Source organism: Anabrus simplex, chromosome 4 (genome assembly GCF_040414725.1).
Source record: "Anabrus simplex isolate iqAnaSimp1 chromosome 4, ASM4041472v1, whole genome shotgun sequence".
Taxonomy (NCBI): Eukaryota; Metazoa; Arthropoda; class Insecta; order Orthoptera; family Tettigoniidae; genus Anabrus; species Anabrus simplex.
Genome location: NC_090268.1, coordinates 280,428,824 through 280,453,022, shown reverse-complemented (window position 1 = coordinate 280,453,022; position 24,199 = coordinate 280,428,824). Strand labels below are relative to the sequence as shown.

The window sequence follows — 24,199 nt, the reverse complement described above, 5'->3', positions numbered from 1 at the left end:
AACAGAAACACATATAATTACAAAAACTAAGTCAAGTTATCCCCGTACAGGCCACGAAGGCCCTTGAGGGGTGGGAAGTAAAGGCCCCCACTATCCGTAACCTCGGCACTGGTGGGGTAGAGTGGTCAGCTTTACGCCCGGCCGCCTTTGCCCACAGGAATTAACCTGGTATTCATTTTTGGTGTAGGCTGAGTGAACCTCAGTGCCATGTCCACCTCCGGAAGTGGAAATCTCGTTTCTTAAATTTTCGATTTTCTTACGGGGAATCAAACCCACGTCCTTCCGGGTGAACTGGGCACATATTTACCGCCTCAGTCTGACAGCTCCTGAAAGGTTAATTAAACCAACGGAACATTGTGTTCCCAAACGGTCACCCATCCAAGTACCAATCACGCCCGATGTTTCTTAACTGCGCTGATCGGACGAGAACCGGTGTATTCAACATGGTATTGCCGTTGATACAAATGTAAACACACACAAAATCGCTGTTCATAGTGCATCACAGTATGAAGTATTTGGAACATGCTATTACACAAGTAGATATCACACTCGCTGCACTCGTAGGAAGTGTCCTTTCTCCTAGTCTTTCCTGTGCGGAACTTTTCTTTCTCACTACCCATGAGAGATAGGAACTCTCTCTAGAAATCTTTTCAAGCTGAGTCTAGTAACTTTCGAGATGGGGTGTTGGCTTCGACGTTATCACCTATAGCAAAGCAAAGTCACCTCCGTACAGGCCATGAAGGCCCTTGGAGGAGTGGAAGGTAAAGGCTTCCACCATTGTTAACCTCGGCACGTGATGGGGTAGAGTGGTTAGCTCTTCGCCCGGTCGCCTTTGCCCCCAGGAATTAACCTGGTACTCATTTTTTGTGTAGGCTGAGTGAACCTCAGGACCATATGCACCTCCGGAAGTGGAAATCTCGTTTCTTAAGTTATCACCTATAGACAACACCAAACGAGAGTACACATCCAGGATGAACTGTACTGTACTTTGCCTTTATACTGCTCTGAATAATGCAGTCTGGAATCGAATCCACAACACTGTTACACTCTAGGTGACGGAGTTCCTTTATGTTTAAAACCTCGCATTTTGTAACTAATAATTTATTAAGAATTGACCATGCCGCCTCTGTGGTGTAGTGGTTAGCGTGATTAGCTGCCACCCCCGGAGGTCCGGGTTCGATTCCCGGCTCTGCCACGAAATTTGAAAAGTGGTACGAGGGCTGGAACGGGGTCCACTCAGCCTCGGGAGGTCAACTGAGTAGAGGTGGGTTCGATTCCCACCTCAGCCATCCTGGAAGTGGTTTTCCGTGGTTTCCCACTTCTCCTCCAGGCGAATGCCGGGATGGTACCTAACTTAAGGCCACGGCCGCTTCCTTCCCTCTTCCTTGCCTATCCCATCCAGTCTTCCCATCCCTCTCCAAGGCCCCTGTTCAGCATAGCAGGTGAGGCCGCCTGGGCGAGGTACTGGTCATACTCCCCAGTTGTATACCCCGACCAAGAGTCTGAAGCTCCAGGACACTGCCCTTGAGGCGGTAGAGGTGGGATCCCTCGCTAAGTCCGAGGGAAAAACCGAACCTGGAGGGTAAACAGATGAAGATGATGATGATGATGAAGAATTGACCATGAGGTCGAAAATATAACTAGGAGGACACAACATTAAGCCACTAATCATCATTATCGTTCCAGAACCAGACCTCATCTATATCACGGCCAATTCGCTACATATTTGTACCAAAGAGTTCAACTTTGAGCAGCTGTCTCAGACGTAATAATCTCCATTGTGAATATTAAATTCGACTCGAAGAGGGAACATACATAAATCATGTCTTAACTGGCCAGATGAACAGCGGACAATGAAGAACCCACACTTGCGAGTTAGTAATCCATCTCGTGAATAACTTTGTCCCCAATAAAAGGTGCAAGGAACTGCTTAATCATTCAGGTAATATGTTGTAAACTGCACGCGATTTCAGCAATTAATAACGGGCTGATTATTTAAGGCCACAATTTATCATCAGGTGTCAACAACTTGGCTCTCAGAACGTGTTTAGAGCAATGGAAGAAAAATTAGTACCGTTATTCCAAGGCTTTGGTGTCGTTATTGATAAGCCTGGAGTTAGGAGTGTCGTATCACTAGTTCATTTGCGGTGCATTGGTATCAAGTCACGCACTTTTTTGGGAAGTATATTTGTTTGCAAGCCGAAAATACGGAAACACAGGGAAATGTTTGGTGCCGCTCAGAACCGATTGAAAGTAAAACTTTCCGTGAATGGACCGTTCGGCGCTTTCGGTGCTCTTCTGTAACTTGTAAGGCGGAATAGCTCAGACGGAAGAGCGCTGGTCTTCTGAACCCAAGTTGGTTGCTTCGATTCAACTCAGTCTGGTGGTAGCTAAACCTGGTCAAATACGCATGCCTCGACGACAAATTTTCTGGCACATAAAAAAACTCCTGCGGGACAAAACTCGTAAAGGTAGCTAGTGGAACTTAAAAATGATACATTATTATTATTATTATTATTATTATTATTATTATTATTATTATTATTATTATTATTATTATTATTAGTTCCGGGTGATACTAGTAATGCCTTATATAGCTGGCCCGTGTTATGAATGGTGTGAAAATGTTGCTCATAGGGTCGGTTGATGCGGGCATTTCAGTGGGCTTAGCAGACTATTATGTAATAACAACTTCTGGCTCAGTGAGAAAAGCAACGGGAAACTACCTCACTCCGCATTTCTCTAGTTCACCTCTTCAATGACACCTCGGCCACCTACGACAGCTGATGGCTGAGCTGTTGAGGTCCAAACCGACCTTCGGGCTGAAAACTCAACATACATTAGTTCGGGCTCCATGGTTAAAATGGTTAGCATGCTGCTCTTTGATCTAAAGGATCCCGGATTCGATTCCCAACCGGATAGGGTATTTTAACTTTTATTGGTTAGTTCCTCTGGCTCGGGGTGTTTGTGCCATATTCAGCATTAGAAGTCATCTACGATAGGGTCCCAGGCTTACCAGACGCGCAGGTCACCTATAGGGTGGAAACTCGAAAGACCTGCACCAGGCTTCGATGAAAGCAACACGCCAAACATATACATGGTTAGTCGTTTTCCCGTGATTCTGTAACAAACAAACAAACAAACAAACAAACAAACAAACAAACAAACAAACAAACAAACAAACAAACAAACAAACAAACAAACAAACAAACAAATTAAAAACAAATTGTGATGATGATGATGATGATGATGATGATGATGATGATGATGATGATGATGATGATGTTTGCTGTATGAAGGGCCTAACATCTAGGTGATTGTCTCCTAAACAACAAAAAACAGACAGACAAAATTAGAACGGAATCTACTTTGGACTTACGTATACGTATACTTAACTCGGTGTATGACCGAAGAATGAAGGCATAATTTGAAGGGTACTGATAAAATTAAAAATTTTCATTTAAATGCTGTTAATTACTTCTTCTTCTTCTTCTTCTTCTTCTTCCTGACTTTCTCCCTATTTATTGGGACTCGGCACTTGTTTTTCAGTCTGACTCAGCTTAACAGTAGGATCCCCTACTGACGCCTACACTATGTATCATGTGTTTCTATGATGTTTGGTAGTGTGGTGTGTAGTAAGTAGATGAGAAGTGTATTAATACGACCACAAATACTCTGCACCTGAGTCGAAGCAATTAACCATAAGCAGTTAAATTTCCCGGCACGTACTCTGACCTTTCAGTCTAACATTCAGACTTAATTCATATACTCGTCGCCATAAGACTTATCTGTGTCGGTGTGACGTAAAGCAAATTTAAAAAAAAAATCATATACAAGGTACCTTCCAAAAATATGGTAACAAGTGCTTGCATGGAGAAACTTCATTTCACAAGCAGATATAAGGACACACAGTAGAAGAGCATTGATGCGCATTTCTGTGCCAGGTCGGGATTGTAGGGAGAATGGTTCAGTACATTCCAGCGGAAGTGCCGCAACAATTCATGCGGGCTTTTGGCAGCATTCACTGTCACTCCTCTATAATGATGAAATCAGCCATCTGGACCATGCTCCCTACAACTACAAACTGGCACCAATTGACTTCCATCTTTTCAGACTGTTGAAGAAGCACCTGGATGGTGAAAGATTCAACGACGATACGGCCGTCCTGATGAGGCAGATCTCTCCTTCGCCGGCAATGATGCCCTGGCAGGTCCTCTCAAACGCCCAAAATCTCACGCGTGCAAATTGAGGCGCAGAGTTAATGTGCACAGTGCATCGGTCCCATTCGGCTCGACTCGGACCAATGCTTCGTCTCTGGGCTACTCGGCTAAGCTCGGCTCAACTCGGCTCGGATTTGGAGCGCTACGGAGCAAGTGAGGAAGAGAAAGACAGGTGGAGCGAGCGAGACAGGCGTGGGGAAAGAGAGGGAGACAGCGCTATTGTTCCAAATCGAGGAGTGGCGGTCTGCATTCTGGTCAACCAAGCGAAATCGTCTTTTGCACCGTGCACAGTGCAAGCACTCTGAGAGGCCCTACCCTGGGATGTCGCTAGAACTAGTGTTTGGACAATAATAGTTGTTATATTGAATAGTAATGCTCATCAGTAACCTACTACCGTGAATCATTACACAGTGCTCTCATTTTACAAGGAAACTTCCGATGATTCTGCCATTGGTAAACTTCCGGTTCTCTCAACTGCAGCATGGGTGACAAGACCAGAAAACTAGAATGCAAGGGAACCCGACTCACACTTTCCGTCGTCACTACCAGCAAAGCAAGACATTCAGCAATTACAGATAAAATAAGCCCACGAATTTCAATATTATTAAAAATACTATACATGCATACAGGTTTATAAATCACAATTTATTTCAGATACTGTTGAAAATGACACAGTAAGACATGCTTTATATAGTTTAAACAAATTGATAGTCACTTTCAGTAATTCCCCTTCGGTAGTAGACTGTATTGTACGTGTTATTTCGGGATTCAGTTCGTCTATAGTACTTTGCCCTTTTGGGTTCTCCGAAGATAATAATCACAGAAAGTACACTTGTACTACCAACGGCCGTAGCCGTGTTGAAACACCGGATCCCATGAGATCTCCGAAGTTATGCAACATTGGGCGTGGTCAGGAGTTGGATGGGTTGCCACGCGCTGTTGGTGGAGGGTAAGGGAATTGTTTTGAACGTAAACTCACTCACTTGATTAAATACTAACATTTATTACATTTAAGACACTTATATAACACATTATAAATACATAATACTGAGTATTGATGGGCAGATGCCCTCGATAACAGTCAGTCACATGTTCTCGTGTCCTCTCGCACGAGGCACCCAAGCATGACAGTCTCTCATCCCCTTCCATCCACACCACTTCCGGCTGGGTGCTGAAGGGTGCTGCTATCTGTCCTAAAGTGGTAGCGAGTAAGTAGGTGGTCTAGCCATAGCTAGGCCGGAACATGCTCCCCACCGTTGAATCACCATGATTCAACCGAATTAAATTGCCTGACATGCCCTCATGAGAGTTCAGTTCAAATATCACACAGGCACTGACATACAGAGTTCATGTACAGTAACCAAAATGAGTTGATCATTCAACAAAATATACATATAAACATAGGCAAAACAGAAACACAAGCAACAAAATATTTACACTGTTAACAGAAGGTACTAAGTAGGTTGACTGTGTCCTCATCCATTATTATGCAATATGAATTAAGCACACTATAAGTTCTCAGTTCAAATCACGCACACACAACACCATAATTACACTCTGAAATGAACAAGAAAAAATATTCACATGAAACACATTATATTTTAGCCACAACGATCCTGTTTAGTTCTCAATAGGTAATGGAATTAACTTGTTAACAGGTCGTTTAAAAAGACCACTGGTTGTTCTGATGGTAGCCACTCGTGCAAGTCCATCCTTCCCAGGGTGAACAGTCTCCACCACAGCCAACTTCCAACAGAGAGGAGGAAGATTGTCCTCCTTCAGAAGAACAACTGTACCAGTAGCTAGGTTCTCCTTGGGACAGGTCCATTTTTTCCTCTGCTGCAGTGAGTTCAGGTAATCGGCAGACCACCTCTTCCACAACTGCTGCTGCATTGACTGGATACGCTGCCATCGAGACAATCTGTTGATGGGCAGGTCAGTAATGTCAGGCTCAGGAATGGTTGTAAGGGGGGCACCAATTAGGAAATGAGCAGGTGATAAATAATTAAGGTCACTGGGGTCATTAGATAAGGCAGATAGGGGGCGAGAATTAAGACAGGCTTCTATCTGTGCAGTAAGGGTACATAGCTCCTCAAATGTCAATAGCGCATTACCCGCAACTCTTCTCAAGTGGTACTTCATGGACTTGACAGCTGCTTCCCACAGTCCGCCAAAGTGTGGAGAGCTGGGAGGTATAAAGTGCCACGTGATGCCTTCCATCGCTAATGAATTCCTTATCTCTTCACAAAAGCTGGTTGAAAGGAATAGTTTTTGGAGATCCTGCATTCTTCTATTGGCACCAATGAAGTTAGTCCCATTATCACTATAGATGATGGAGCATTTCCCACGTCGAGCTATGAATCTCCTCAGGGCTGCCATAAAGGCATCAGTAGAGAGATCACTCACTACCTCCAGGTGAAGAGCCTTGGTAGCCAGACAGATGAACAATGCAATGTAGCTCTTCGTTGTCTGTTTGCTTCTTACATTTCCCCTCTTGACGAAGAAAGGACCAGCATAATCAGTTCCTACATTAAGAAATGGGCGACTCTGTTGCACTCTGGTAACAGGGAGCTGTCCCATCAGCTGTTCAGCTGTTGACGCCTTGAATCTAAAACAGGTGAGGCACTTGTGGATGACTCTTCGAACAACTGCCCTAGCTGTGGGAATCCAGAATCTTTCTCTTAATGATGCAATTACTAATTGAGCACCTGCATGTAAAAGCCTAATGTGTTCTGCCATCACAACAAGGTTTGTGAGAGCATGCTGGGGAGGAAGGATAAGCTGGTGCTTATTGTCATAAGGTAGTTTTGAATTTACTAGTCTTCCTCCTACCCTTAGCATTCCCTTATCATCTAAGAAAGGATGTAAATCTGCAATTTTACTTTTCCTTGAAATGCAACACTTAGAGTTGAGACTGGCTATCTCTTGAGCGTAACACACTTGCTGTGCAATTTTGATACAGGAGTGCAAGGCCATCTGCAGCTCTTGTGTACTTAATATCCCTAACCTCTTGTCTTGAGGATTGGCACTATTGTGAATAAATCGCCAACAATATGCAGTAACTCGAGTCAGTCGGGACAGTGACGAGTACTTCAGCATAAGTTCATCCCAGTTTGTACCTATCAACATAACTACAGGAAGTGTGCTTCGTGACTCAGGTAGTTCCTCTTCTGCATGGGCTGAGCTTGTGTCTGGCCATGATTCAGTGGGCTCAGTTAACCAGGATGGTCCGTGCCACCACAGGTTCATACCTCGTAGTTGTTCTGGAGCAACACCTCTGGATATTAAATCTGCTGGATTACAACTGGTAGGAACATGTCTCCATTCAGCCTTGTGAGTGTATTCTTGAATTGAAGAGACTCGGTTGGCCACAAATGTTTTCCAGCGAGTAGCAGGAGATGCGATCCAGGCTAATACAATGGTGGAGTCTGTCCACAGGTACAGCTTGCTGACTGGCAGAGACAAAGCTGGAAGGGTCTTGTGGAGTAGTCGGGCAAGTAGTAGCGCTCCACACAGTTCAAGTCTTGGTAGTGTCAGTTTCTTCACCGGTGCTACTCTGGATTTAGAACATAATAATCTGACACAGGTCTGTCCCCCTTTGTCGACAGACCGTACATAAAGACAAGCTCCATAAGCTTGTTCTGAAGCATCAGAAAAACCATGAATTTGTATATCAACAGGGGGTCCCTTACATGTGACTAACCGCTCAATATAATATTCTCTTACTGCCTGTGGCTTAAAGTGAAGTTCTTCCCATTCTCTGACTAGTTGAGATGGTAGTCTGTCATCCCAGTTCAGATTGACTAGCCAAAGTTTCTGCATAAAAACCTTGTAAGAAATTACCAAAGGGCTGACCAACCCAAGTGGATCAAATATTGATGCAATAACAGATAAGACCTTTCGTTTAGTTACATGAGAGTCAGCATGATAGAGACTGTCTGAATACAGATTGCCACAAATGAGAAAATGATCAGTGACTGGATGCCATAATAGGCCTAAAGATTTCACACTAGTGCCTTCATCAAGACTTAAAGGCAGCTGGGTTTCCCTGTCCTCTTCTGAAACTGCTTCTAGTAATGCTGGGTGGTTTGAACACCATTTCCTGAGGTGAAATCCTCCACTCTCTAGTAAATTAATAATTTCAGACTGCAAGTGAAGAGCATCCTGGATATCGTCACAGCCGCTTAATAAATCATCAACATAAAAATCTCTGCGAACAACTTGTGCTGCTCTGGGGAACCTCGATTCTTCATCTTCAGCAAGTTGCTGCAGGCATCTGGTAGCTAGGAAGGGTGCTGATGCTGTACCATATGTTACAGTTGTCAGTTCATAGTGAGAGGGTGGGTCCCTTGGTGATTCCCTCCAGATAATCCGCTGAAGTTTCCTATCATCTGCATGAACCATGACTTGCCGATACATTTTAGCAATATCTGCGGTGAAGGCAAAGGTATGCATTCTGAATCTTAGAATGATAGAGTAAAAATCCTGTTGTATTGTCGTTCCAACCATTAATATGTCATTCAATGAAATGTTGTTAGAAGTTTTAGAAGATGCATCAAATACTACCCTAGTTTTGGTAGTCGAGCTACTAAGCTTAAAAACTGGATGATGGGGTAGATAATAGCTTCCACCTTCATTCCCTGACTGAGTAGATGTATCCACCTTAACCATATGCCCCATCGCCTCATACTCGTGAAGAAAGTTAGAGTACTCGTGCTTAAGTGAGGGCTGCCTGCTGAAACGCCGTTCTAATTGAGTTAGTCTTGACATGGCATGATTGAAGGAGTTTCCCAGAACCTCAGGTTTCTGCTTGAGGGGTAAGCGAACTATGAATCTACCTGTAGCATCCCTAGTAGTATTCTCTGTAAAGTGTTTTTCAGTAGCTCTCTCTTCTCTTGTCATGACTCGTGATGTAAGCTCTTCTATTTCCCAGAACCGTTGTAGTTGAGTGTCTAACCTGTCCTCTGACTTCAAGAAACATGTAGTTAGAGTAGGATTTTTCTCTTCCCTACGATGGTAGTGTCCAGCAATAATCCATCCTAGTTCAGTGTCTTGAAGGATAGGATAATCTGGTGATCGAGTTCTGCGCCGAGGTTTCAGTAATGAAAAGAAATGTTCTGCGCCTATTAACAATTCAATGCCACCTGGCTGGAAGAACTTGGGGTCAGCGAGCTTCAAATCAGTGGGCAAGTTCCAATGCTCATGCTGAATGTAACTACTGGGCATGTTACCTGTGATACGTGGAAAGACAGAGCAAGTCATACTCACAGTGAAGTTACTTACAGTGGATTGCAATTCTAACTGAACACTGTACCTTGATTGAGAAATGGAATCATTTATGCCGCTGATTGGTATGGGATTCTTCATTTTCTTAAGGCCTAATCGCTGTGCTAGACTTTCAGTGCAAAGATTAACCTGGCTGCCACTGTCAAGAAGTGCCCGGCAGACCTGCATTTGCCCCCTACAATCTAGTACCTTGACCATGGAAGTGGACAGCAGAACCCCTACAGGGTCTTTTGTATTGCAGTATGTGTGAGAGGAGTTGGATGCAGTTTGATGGGCTGTACCTCCCTCTCTACCTGATGGATTATGTAATGAGGTGTGATGCTTCCTACTACATAATTTACAGCCACGTGATTTGCACTGTTTGGCAGAATGCTGTGTACGCAAACAGTTAAAACATAAGTCCATTTCCTTAACCCTTCTTTGTCTATCTTCCACACTGAGAGCTGCAAACTCTTCACATTTAAATATCGGGTGATTACCATGACAGCAGGGACACTTTATGAGACTGGTAGTGGTGTAAGTGTAACGTGGTTGAGTATCCCCTTGAGGTTTAGGCTTATTTCTGTCAGCTTGTTGTCTGTGCGATGGTGCAGTGTGCTGTGAGCTAGGGAAGTTCTCCAGAGCTTGCCGTTTATGCTCAACAAATGACAGCAAGTCATCAAGTGATGGAACCCGAGTGTCTGCCTGTGATAATTCCCAGTCTCGTCTAGTACAAGCATCAAGTCCTTGAGCATACAGTTGAGTCAAAATAACTTCATGCAGTGGAATGTTTAGTTCTAGGGCCTTGAGTGCATTCAAATGACTATTAAAAGTGTTAGAGTACCTTAACAGTTCTGTGGCTGTTTCACTGGAGACTGATTTTAAAGTTAAGAGTGCCTTAACATGAGTAGCTGCTATTAGTTTCTTGTTCTCAAATCTGTCCTTCAACATTTTCCACGCTACCTCATAATTTGCCTCTGTGATGGGTAAATTTTGAATTAATTGGCTGGCTGGGCCCTCGAGAACAGATGCTAAATAGTGAAATTTCTGGACACTTGGCAGATTATTGTTGTTATGAATCATAACTTGAAAACTGTCTGCGAATGAGAGCCAGTTTTCGTATTTTCCATCGAAATGTGGAATGTTAATAGCCGGTAACTTTAAACTCGCGACACTGCTGACCTGAGTTCTTCCTGAATCTACCGTGTCGCGTGATGACTCTTCAAGGTTCGCTATTATTTTACTCATTTCGCCCTTTACCTTGTAGTATTTGGTTTCGAATTCGGCACGCGCCTGATCATGAGCTTGCTCGTTTTCAGCGTCTCCTAATTCTAATTCTGACTGCACGTCATCAAACTTCGACATTAATGCACTCATGTCTTCGTATCGCAGTTTAATTTCATGCGAATTCGAATGCTGTTGAGCGATGAAATTTTCAACGAATGTTTCCGAGCGGGTAAGTTGCGCTTTAAATCGCGACCTCTGCTTAAGAAGCTTTTGCCTTGTTGAAGATTCCATGATGGAGGGGGTAAGACAATAACAAGGAGAAAAGGAGAGCCTTAAATGAATAGTACTGACCTGCCTTCAGTTTAGTTTACCTCTGGTGCTGGAACATCGAACCTGGGACTGCCAGATGATGTCATTGAAGTGAACTTCCAAGTATTTCCATGTTACTGTAGAAACTAGTCGTCCATACTACACGCCACGCTGCTTTCACGAGATCCTCGTGGTGTAGATAATCCGGCCCGGAGGACCATGTTTTGAACGTAAACTCACTCACTTGATTAAATACTAACATTTATTACATTTAAGACACTTATATAACACATTATAAATACATAATACTGAGTATTGATGGGCAGATGCCCTCGATAACAGTCAGTCACATGTTCTCGTGTCCTCTCGCACGAGGCACCCAAGCATGACAGTCTCTCATCCCCTTCCATCCACACCACTTCCGGCTGGGTGCTGAAGGGTGCTGCTATCTGTCCTAAAGTGGTAGCGAGTAAGTAGGTGGTCTAGCCATAGCTAGGCCGGAACAGGAATGGAGGAGCGGAAAGGAACTGGCCACCCTACCGCACGTAAACTCCGGCTCAGGAACACCTCTGCGGAGGTTCGGACCTGCCTTCGGGCAGTATAACCCTTACCTTACCTAGTACACCTGTACTAATAATCAGGTCATCAAAAACTTGACGTAAAGTGTCTATAGAATGAAAAGCAGTATGGGATGTGGCACCGTCCTATTGAAAATATCTATAATCCTTTCCTTCATGCGATAGTTAGTTACAAAATGGACGCAAAATATATTGTTCTCACATACACGTCTGATTTCACGTGGTCATCGAAAAATACTGGTCCAGTTATCTACCGCGCGTTTACCATGCACCATACCCGTATTTTAATGGGATGCAATGGCACTTTCTGCACAATGTATGAGTTCTCAGTACTCCATAATCGCACATTGTGATAATTTACATATCCAGAAAGATGGAACCATGCTTCGTCAAACATTAACGTTAGCTGTGGATCCAAATTTCCAATGTGAATACTTTATGAAACCACTTACAGAACTTTATTCTTGTGGCGAAATCTGTCTGGCAAAATTCCTGTGCAAATCTTACCTAATATGGTCAAAATTTCAACAGTCTAGTTGCTTTGTAGGGGCGACCCTATGGATATGTTCGTTTCCTGCGCTAGACGATTAAGTGATTTTTTGAGACTTCATTCTGACCACTCCTGAATATCTCCAAGTTTATCTTCATTTAAAACTTGTTAATTTGGTGTCAATAAAACCCCATGTCTGTCAGTTATTACCTCTCTACCTATAATATTCCATGAAGTATTGCCTCGTCAAATGTAAATGGACTTTTGTGTTACCCTGCACATCCCTTCACATAGAGTTGGCGTCAGGAAGGGCCGTAAACAGACTAAAATTCACATGTACAGCACAGTTCACAAGCACGATCTCATTAGGTTGCGGGAAATGTGGCTTAATGAGTAGTTTTTGTTATATTTCGCTACAATTCATTTACGTACCTTCAGTTAATCATTTAAAACTAGAGCAATATGTGGTACTATTGGGATATTTTAAGGCTATTCTGCCGGAGCGTGCCATTTACATGGCACTGTAGGCTAAGGAGGGTTAAGTAGGACAAAGTTGCGTCAGGAGCAAGCTGGCAAGACTAGTGGAATCTGAGCAAAGCCACTGCATGGATTCTAACATCATCATTATCTTCCATGGCAGAGAAAAAAGATGTGTAACTGTACGGAGTCAGACGCGAGCACGCAACACACTAATACACCTGCTGCTGGGAGACAAAAACCTTACATTATCGTCACGTGTCTCCACCAGTCTCTTGTGTCATTATATTGAGATTATAAGCGAGTCGAGTGCGCTCACGAGTTATTAATTTAATATCATTCGTACACACGGGTGCATTCTTCCAAGTAATTGTGCAGCCTGCACTCCAAACAAACATCACACTTGAGTTGAGTTGTTTAACCTCTACTCTGAGGTAATGGCCCCGTGGTGCGTGCCACTTAGGCAGATGTACACTTCACTCTACAGGGTGTCTGCCACGTCATACGGAACCTTGCTTGCTGAAATTACGATATGTCCAATTAAAATTTCATCAAGGAAAATAATATTTAAATAATAACCTATAGAGATTAAGAAATATAGAATTTAAGGAGATTCATCCCTCTAGTTCCAATTCAGTGCTGTGCTACAAGATGGCACTGATATCATAGTATTTGAAGATTCATGTATAATTCCTAGATAGTAGATTATCTTCTCGATTGTGATAAATTAATAATAATAATAATAATAATAATAATAATAATAATAATAATAATAATAATAATCGAGATAAATCGATGGCATGGGTATCATTTGTGATATCATCGTTAAGTTTCATATAATCTGAAGGATTTAGTTTTGGGGATATTTCCGAGGAAGATCTCCGTGTTTTCTTTACGAAAGTCTGAATCAGTTCTCAGGTGTTTTGTTCTACTGGTCGTGGGTCTGTTTGGTTGAAATTTAACTTTGATTACAGATACATACTGACCAGATTTGATTATTCCTTTTTAACGTATACATTCATAACTTCCTTTTGAATTTTATTGGACAGGCCTAACTTTAGAACGTTGGTGAGCAAGCACATTCTTGCTGAAAAACCCAAGATGACAACTAACATTGCATGGACGGCAGAACGGAAGAAAATTCATAGCGAGAGGATGAAGAGATTCTGGGAAGAGAAGAAAGCAAATTCATCTGCTAAATAAGTTCAATCACGCTCCTTAGTTGGGCACAACGTTGTAATAATAATAATAATAATAATAATAATAATAATAATAATAATAATAATAATAATAATAATAATAATTGTTACGGGGATACCCGTGAAGCAGAAAGAGATTAAGAAGGTGCCGGGGTGAATGGGTCTATCTAGAATGTCAAAATTAATTTAAAACTAAAAAACTGAAGGTTATATTTCTTCAGAAAACAACAACTTAACAATTTTTCACTTAGTGAACATAACAAGATATCAGGCACAAAAGCAATATTGAAACAAGACTAGGAAAATCCAAGATCAGTAAACTTTACAGATTCTGGGCTTCAAGCTCGTAGTTTTACAATTCCAGAGATACCGGATCCAGTTTACAAAACTTTAATTAAAAATAAGGAACCATTATGTCAAGGGCAGAAATCCCCTAAATCAAGAACACTTGCTCCCTCAATTACAATGTCAAGCCTTCCAGAGGCACCCTTCACAATTACAAAACTTTGAAAAGAGCTAACAGACTCTCCGTTTCTTCCAGCCTACTCGAGGCAACATCAAAAATCTTACACTCTCTGGCCTTCCATGGCCCAACTTACAAATTGAAACAGGGGTATCTAGTACCCAACCTATAGGGCCTTTGCGAAAAAGAACAGGTTAAGTAAACGGCCCGAAACACAAACTGAATGGAGGAGTACCCTGCACTCCAGATAATGAAATATAAAATCCTACAGGGCTCTTGGCCGATGAAACTGGGGCTATTCCCACGCTACTGAGGTGGCTCGCATGGAAATTACTTTAATACATTACAGAAACGAAAGGTTGCGAAAACGTAGCTACCTCAAACCAAGATGAAGGGGAGCTCAAGAGGGTAACTCACTCTCTATCCCCGATTTACAATTAAATATTTATGAAGTGCTTACATTAGCCGAAAGAAAAGTTACATTTTAGAAAAGTAGGTTACATAGTTAAAGATTCGGACTTTCCCCTCAGATAAAGTAGCGGAGACAGCAAGAAAGATAGAATTTTATGTGACCATTACCTTATAGATGTTCTGCTGGCCGAAGAAAGAGGCGGCCCCGCCGCCTGCCTTAACACACACACACACACACACACACACACACACACACACACACACACACACACACACACACACACACACAGAGAGAGAGAGAGAGAGAGAGAGAGAGAGAGAGAGAGAGAGAAAGACGATGATCAATTGGCAAGGAAACCCGAAAAGCCGCAACTTACATACCCTCAGGGAAGGTTCGAGAGGATTCTGGGCTAATCCGTACACACCTTCTAATTTTTTTTGGTTAAGTTCAAAAGCTACACTCAAAATCGAACAAGAAGCCTGTGATAGGTTGAAAATTAGAATTTTTCATTGGCCAGATTCAAAACTGGTGGAAAGAAAAGGAATAGTTGCCAACCCAAAAATAAATTAACTTAGATTCAATTTTGGAAAGCCTACGAATATGAAACTTCTTTAAGTTATAAGTTCTTTCAACTTGCACCAGAGTGCATGATCAGAGTTTTTGGTAGTGCCATCTGTGGAGGAATGTCCAAACTTCTTGATGAATGGAAAACATAACAAGGAGAAATTAAATCAGTTTAGGAAATTTCACAATAACTCTATTCCTTAATTTTTCAGTGGTGACATCTTGTGATTAAAGTTCTAAGTTCATGTTGTATGAGTTTCCACTTTTGATCGATAGGGGAGTTTATAAGGGCGCTTATTTTGAATGCGTGACGTTGAGGTGTACCTCCCGGTACAATAATAATAATAATAATAATAATAATAATAATAATAATAATAATAATAATAATAATAATAATAATAATAATAATAATAATAATAATAATAATAATAATAATAATAATAATAATAATAATCTCCTCCTTAGGTTGTAAACATTAACTGGAAATCTTCACTTCCGTTCTTGGGCCTTGCCTAATATCCGCCGTAAACGGTGAAATACGTAACAGCATGCAAATAGGCTTCTAAACATGAAAACTGATTCTATTTCTGTATAAATATAATATATTTTTACGAATAATAGCTCAGTTCCTTCTATTTACATTAACAACTAATTCTTCTCATGACATATAACTTCCATTCGCTACCAAAAGACCACATTACCTCCATCTTTCTCTCCTCCTTCATGACTCATATTTACCCTCTGTCGTATCTTTAATGGATACGAACGCGTATATAAAGTTCGCAGGCTTTGTGTGAAATTTTCCTGATATCTCGTTCTGCGGCGAGGTTCGTAAGTGCCTCTCAGATGACAGTATATCCACGGGTACGTAGTCCTGGATCCACAGCTCCGATATCGCAACAGACACGATGTCTCGCACTATCATGCTCGTAAGCATACGATAGAAATCTGATGGAAGCTAGTTAAACAACTTCGCCAACCAGTAGCGTATACTAAGGGCTGCCAAGGCTATCGGTGAAGTCCAAATCTCAAATGAGAATGGTGGAAATCTAAAGCACGTTATAATGCAAACATCTGACACATTGTTCCATTTCTGAGGAGTAAGGCATTGGAGACTGATCTTGCAGCCCAGGCTCTGCATCCCTCCTACCCCCCGCCCCCTTACCCCACCTCCCTAGACTCACCTCGTGTGGCACGCTGCCGAATGTCCTTTCGGTGCGGGGACCGAGAGGATACGTGTGCTAGGCTTCGCTCCGTCAGATCACCACCATGCGTTCCTCATCATATACGTAGTATGTCCGGAAAAGTTGAATAATAACTTTATTTGACAATTATTCAGGTATTACAATATGGTCTCCTTCAAAGTACTCTCCCTGAGACAAGATGCACTTCTGCCAACGCCGTTTCCACTGTTGATAACATTGTTGAAAGTCTTCAGTTGTGATGCTGTTCAGTTGCCGTGTCGTTTCTCCCTTGATGGCTTCCACATCACCCAAGTGCCGCCCCCGAAGCACCATTTTGCATTTCGGGAACAGGAAGAAGTCACAAGGGGCTAAATCGGGTGAATAAGGCGGGTGGTCTGTCACGGTGATTGAGCTTCGGGCCAAAAACTCACGCACAACGAGTGACGTGTGAGCGGGCGCATTGTCGTGATGAAGGATCCACCTGCCCCCTTGTGCCAAATCCGGTCGAACTCGGGCCACACGAGCTCTGAGACTTGATGTTGATGCGCTGTTCCTCAATCAGAGAGAGATCCATACCGACGGCAGGTTAAAACGGGTAACTTTCAACAAGCAGCCGCACACTACTACGGACACGCAGAGCTCTCCGACTCGAACTGAGCGTGTAGAAGATTGGCGACAACAGCAGTGCCACCTGGCGGCACCTCCACGATACGTGATACGTCACCCCGACGGACTTATACGTATTTTCCGGACACACTACGTATACTCCCTCACCTGATACTTTTGACTTTATTATTTATATAACAGAGTCCTGATATTTCACTCCCGTTTACTTCTACATCCTTGTAGGAAGACCTGCAGGGCTGCTGTTGTAGGAGTAATATGGTTTTTTATAGGTAGGTCTGCAAAAATAAAATGAAATGCAGTCTTTCAGGTTTAGTGCTCTCTTTTGTTGGTTGGAATCGAACCCGTGATTATGGGTCGGATGCCATCACTGATCTCTCTAGGAAGCTAATAAACCAGTCAACCATGTGTAAGACCGCTGGTAATGCTGTATTATTCCAAATTTTAATGTATTATTATTATTATTATTATTAATAACAATATTGCATGGCATCTGTATAGGCTTGGCGGTGACCTAACGAAGATGAAATGAATGGCGAAGACGTCATAAATACCCAGTCTCCAAGCCAGGGGAATTAACAGTACGAGGGGGTTGATTCTGAGAATTGAACCGGAGTCATCGGACTGTTAGCCACAAAGCTAAGAACCTTAATTTGCTAATCCTTAGGCTACCATCTCCACTGATTAGGTATTCAGTATTGGCAGTGGCAGAGGCCAGGGCAATAGCTTGTGAAGCATTCTTGACAGCACAGGAGTCTTCTTCGCCGGCTTATTGGCTGCAGCTCAAACCGCTTGAGACTTGACGTTCACTAAACCAACCATCGAAAAGTGGTAACCTAAGTCTAGTGGTAGCCCACGCCTTGATCCTAGCATACGCCACTGTCGCCAACATAATTGTTCACTCCCAGTGCACGACTCGTATGGCAGTTGCAAGTTGAGTTTTTTATCAGCTCCAGTAAAAGTCGATGTCCAAGTTGTATATTTTATTAATCATTAATTAATCATTTTACCGTCCAGGGTTGATTTTCCCCTCGGACTCAACTAGGGACCCCAACTCTACCGCCTCAAAGGCAGTGTCCTGGAGCGTGACACATTTGGTCGGCAATACAACTGGGAAGGAGGACTAGAACCTCGCACAGGCGTCTTCAGCTGCCATGCTGAACAGGGGCCTTGTGGGGGATGGGAAGATTGGACGTGATAGGCAAGGAAGTGGGAAGGAAGCGGCCGTGGCCTTAAGTTGCGTACCATCCCGGCATTCGCCTGACGAAAAAATAGAGGAAACCACGGAAAACCACTTAGAAGATTTCTGAGGCGGGAATCGAACCCCCTTTGTTCAGTTAACCTCCCGAGGTTGAGTGGACTCCGTTCTAGTTCTCGTACCACTTTTCAAATTTCGTGGCAGAGCCGGGAATTGAACCCGGGCCTCCGGGGATGGCAGCTAATCACACTAACCACTACACCACAGAGGTGGACCCAAGTAGCATATACAGTGAATAACTAGGCACCAAGTAAGTCTCTATACTGAATGCTGATTGTACAAGACTCTCAATTCGCAACTGTTGAGCTGGGCGGAATGGCTTGCACGGTGGAGGCGCTGGCCTTTTGATCCCAACTTGTCATGTTCGATCCTGGCTCAGTTTGGTGGTATTTGAACGTGCTCAAATGTACGACAGTCTCATGGCGGTAGATTTACTGGCACGTAAAAGAAGTCCTGAGGTGCTAAATTCCTGCACCTCGGAGTCTCCGAAAACCGTAAAAGTAGTTAGTGGAATATAAAACCACTTCGTCGAATGATCTTAAGTCACTTCTCGCCAGCCCTTATAAGCATTTCCCGCCACAGCGTACAACAGGAATCCTTAACCCTATCCATTGAGTCTAGGCGTATCTAGGTGGGTTCAGTACCTACTAATTGCTCCACACTCTGCAGCGAAGACTGTGGACTCCGCCTGGACATCCTTCCCTGCTCACTCACATCCTCAACTGTTAGCAATGTCCTCCCTCCAAAATACACAATACACACAGATTTCACAATAACATTATCCTTCAAAATATTATATATTATAATATCTGTCCGATCCTTGCTATTATCAGTATACCGTGAAATCTCGATATCTTGCTTCATCTTAGGAGCTACATTTTATTTGGAGATACAGAGAATACCGTTTTTGAGCATGTATGGCACATAATTGAATCATATGTATCTACGGGCTTATATTGAATACATTAATTAACAGTATTTAAAAATATACAAACTATTTTACGACATCACTATAATTATAACCCTTATTATAGCAACTTTTTAGAAGAAACAAGAAACATAGCTCCGTTAACACCTTTGGAAAAAATCCATTACTCTCTTCTGTTTGTTACTGTTAACCTTTCCTCCCTTCTCGTTGAAACTTCTGGTCAATACCACACAGCCAAGATTCTTAAATGGAGCTTGTCATCCACGACTTCGGGGGGATGCTTTCGTACGTGACCTGTAATTAATTCACACCCGAGAAACAGCGAGGTTTCACCGATTTTCCGATTACTAGAAGTTTTAGTTTCTCAGTTCCCTTCATATTAGCTCCCAGCATCACTGTAACCCTTTCTTTACTTGTTAACTGCTCCTCACAAACCACACAAATGCCGTATTGCACAGTTAAGATGTTGCACAAAAGTCAAGTTACAGAGTATTTTTTGCAGCAAGGGAGGGAATGCTTGCTTCGAGAAATCGAAAAATTTGTGTAACAGAATTGTTTGAGTAATAGAGAAATAAATACACGTGAAGAATAGGGCAAACGGCCGGGAAATTTAAGTTACTACGAGATACTGAAAATTTGAGTAATGGGGGTTCCACTGTATATCATTATATTTGATTAAATTTGCATATGCTCAATTTGCCACTTTACGATGAAATATAATGATCAGCTATAATTAATTGTACCGGGCAAGTTGGCCGGCTGTGAACTTGCATCCAGGAGGTAGTGAGTTTGAATACCACTGTCGGCAGCCCTGAAGATGGTTTTCCGTGGTTTCCCATTTTTACACCAGGCAAATGCTGGGGCTGTACCTTAATTAAGGCCACGGCCGCTTCCTTCCAACTCCTAGGCCTTTCCTATCACATCGTCGCCATAAGACCTATCTGTGTTGGTGTGACGTAAAGCCACTGGCTGAAAAAAAAATTGTGGCTTGTTTTATCAGTTGAGAGGATGTAACATGATGATGTACTGTATCTGCTCAGTTTCGGTTTATACTCTGTGATCTATGTAAAATAAATTAGATTCGAAGTCTACCCGCTTCACGGTACCTAATCTGAGGTAAAAATAAAGTCTCTCTCTCATGTTCTAACACTACGTAAGCGTGTGGCATCATGATGTATAAGTATATTGACGGTTCTTTTCCAGTAATCCCTATCTTGAGCATGGTGGATCGGGCCCTGCCTGGTCAGGCTCTTGAGTTAGTCTGCCCATCAATGCATCTTCTACTTCCAATATTCCACAACCACACGACACATTCCCGCAAATTCACTTCACCAATTGTATAATAAACAATTTGTATATGAAATAAAGCTAGGTTATGATAACCTTCTATCAAAGCTTTCAAAACATATGACATTGTCAAGGTCTCTGGTACACTCACGGAAAATCAATAACCCAGCGCATGCACTCTGCGCTCTGTTCAGTAAACTCAACTGTCAAGCGATATTTCGATAGTAATTTATGAATATTTAAAAAATAGTGTTATAATTATCGTCGAGCAGAAACAGTCGTATGCAACTCGCTCGTTTCATAAACATACTCGTGTCTTAATTATTGCCATTATAGGCTTATTGCATAATGTACTATTAGGTAAGTAATAAGTCAACATTTTGATCGTAAGCTACGTTTGGATACAATGTGATAAAATTTGCGAATATAGTTGTAAATATTATTTCAACCACTGATAGTTTTAAAAGGTTTTTGACAGAATTTATACATAAATTTTATATTTCCTCTGTCCCGGATCTGTAGGATATCTAAGTTCCACTTGTTTGTTGCTACATATTCCCGTGCAGCTTTGGCTCATTTCTCTTGACGTGTATAATAAATGAAGCCGAGCTGGGTGGCAGAGAAGGAAGGCAATGTTTTGGCGCCTTTAGCCCTGCTCTTAATTCAATTTGATATTCTAGCTCCGTACTTTAAAAATCAATAAGAAGCGGAGCTTGTCCGTGCTTTGACCCCGTCTTTAATTGCCTCCTGTCTCCTCCTTATGCCGCTTAATTCTGTCTTAAACGCTTCACCACTATTTATTATGTCATGCACACAAGAAGTCGACGAAATTCCTGCCGCTACCTGCCCACTGCACTGGCGAGATGCGTAATGAAGAAATGATTGCACTCCTTGTCCCTGTCTGCCCCCACTCCTCTCCTTCTTAAACAAATGAATAACCACGTGCGCACAAAAAAATATGGAATGGCCAAACATTTATCTTTTCCAGCCGACAACAATTTCCCTTCAAAATCCTTCCTCCGTAATCTTCGCGTCTACTAAGTTATCGTTTATTTCTTATTCTGCTTCGTCCTCTTCTCTTTCTGTTCACTCACGTTCGCCACATGATTCTTATTGCTGCTCAATTGTTCCTGAGATGTTATCTAAATGTGTGTGCTTTTAATTAAGTCTGACATGATAAACTGATAATACAACGTTGTTAAGTTGGCTGCACTGACATTAATTATGTCATACATGAGTGGCCTACGGACGCACAATAGAACTGTCATGACGCTAATACATTTGTCTGCTCCCATTCACTGCAACATTGTTCGCATTATCCTGGCCATTCTTCTGCGTCATATTTCAGAAAAGGATTTACCACTACTTCGGAGTTCCTTTAATCGAATGTTGTACGGCTTTTTATGATGAGGTTGATAAAGGGCAGAGTACCAAGTGAAGGCACTTGAAGGCACTAAGTTATTTATCAATTGCGGGACTAATTCTGGAATATAGAGCAGCCGTATTGGGACACATATCTGAGAAGCCTTGTTAGTGAACTGGAGATAAAACAGAAACCCGGAAGGTTTCCAGGACCTGAGTAAATTCAGTCCTAGAAGTAACGTGACAAGAATGGGAGGGAATTCCTGGAAGCTAGAGCTAAACAGCGTATTTTATAACTCTGCTCCAAATAGCTTTTCCCTTTTTCTCATGCATTCCACATCAACAAGGACTTAAATTGAACTCCACAGGTATCCAAGTAAAAATAAAATGAATGAATTCATCTCCACGGAAACATAAATTCGGCTCCAATTTTCCAAGTAACATACGGTGTCCCAGGAGGAATACTCAATATTCAGAGACATGACAGAAACGATCATTTGAAGCCAAAACTTCATATGGACTATGCCCTATTCCGCACGGTTTCCGAGGTGGAAACATTTAATGTAGTCTACAGGTAGACCTCGTTATACGCGATAGTTACGTTCCGCGGAATTCTCGCGCATACCGAATTCGCGTAAATCGAGAGTCATTTTATATGTAAAATATAGGGTTAGCTTTCCGTTTACTCACATATTAAGTTTAAAATAGCAGAGATTCTCAGTATTTTTACAAAAAGCAACCATTATCATGTTTCTGAAACGCATTTTAATGCAAACATTATACACTTAAAAATTTAACACTGAAACACACAATAATATAACTAAACTCTGCATACAAGCTCTTGGCTTTAGCTTGAATAGCACCTCAAGAGAGAGGCATGTGTTGTTGGTTGTGAGGCTCAATTCAATCCATTCTTTCCATCGCTTCTGATCGAGATTTGGTCACTCTAGTAACACATACGTTAGCAGAAGACTGAGCAGTTTTTCCAATTGTTTCCACATTGTCACGAATAGTTCTCACATTGGATTCACTAAGTCCCAAAGCACGCCGAATGTCATCAATATGCTCACCTTTCTCATAGCGATCCAGAACTTCTAACTTTGTTTCTAACTAATACAACTTTGGTACACGCTTCTTTCCTTCGACAGGCACACATTATTTCCTTTTACCCGGCGTTTTAATTACGAAATCTGTGAAATGCAACTTCACCGCCCTGCTGATCGGAACTGAGGAATCACGTCTCGACAAACACGACAGAAGATGCGCTTAGATTGCGCTTGCCGCGTTTAACCTTGGCGAGCAACGTAGTGTACGGTATGTTACAGAGTTCGGCACGCATGGTTATACCCACCTTAAGGCATTACAGCTTCTACGTACTGTTAACAGATGGCAGCAATATACTTAAAACCAAAAATCGCGTATATGCGAAATCGCGGATAACGAATCCGCGTATAACGGGGTTTACCTGTACATTTATTTTTGGGCTTGTGCCGCATACGTAGGTGTCTTACCCATCCAACCTCTTTGACGTTTTATTCTAGCCTGGCTGCTTTCAACTTCTTTGCTCCGGATGTCTTTCTGCCATTAAACTAGCCCGTTGAACGTGCAGTTGTCCGTGATGTGTTGCGAGCGATCCAGTGTGAGGGATGGAGCATGTATCAGAGAGAAACATCCGCTAACTGTGTTTGTACACGCGCTCGCTAAAATTCCAAACATCTACACTAATGAAGAATATGTAGATATGGTGTATGCTTACAGCTTCTGTAATGGCAATGCTCCTGCTGCTGTCGAGGAATACCGTTGGTGCTTTCCGACACGCCAAATTCCTGATCGTAGAGTCTTTACCAGAGTTTTCAGCACACTGCGTGGAACTGGTATTTCTCCAAGTTACCATATTCCTTCTGAACGTGTAGTTTAATAACCTGTGTAGGAACAGCAACGCATTGTTGAAATGGTGCAGTGTAGTCCTACTGCCAGCACGCTGCGACTTTCCGCACGTATCAATGTTCTACGAACACGTGTATGGCGAATGTTACATGCGAAAAACTTAGACCCATTTCAAAATAAAAAAGAGGTTGAGTGGGTAAGACACATCCCGCTCGCTATCTTGGCATCCGACATGGAGTAAGATGCTACTACCATCAATACTGAACATTGCCGAAGACAGACTCACTTGTCGTACACTACAAACAAACGTCCGCAGTATGTTACAAAGCATGACAAGGTTATCCTTCTCCATGATAATAATAATAATAATAATAATAATAATAATAATGTCCGCCTCTGTGGTGTAGTGGTTAGTGTGATTAGCTGCCACCCGCGGAGGCCCGGGTTCGATTCCCGGCTCTGCCA

General features: G+C 42.4%; 1 pseudogene; it reads right to left on the bottom strand.

Annotated features, from left to right (window-relative positions):
* Positions 1-341: 341 nt before the first annotated feature.
* LOC136872828 (5S ribosomal RNA) lies at positions 342-460 on the bottom strand (annotated as a pseudogene).
* Between the last annotated feature and the right edge of the window lie 23,739 nt (positions 461-24,199).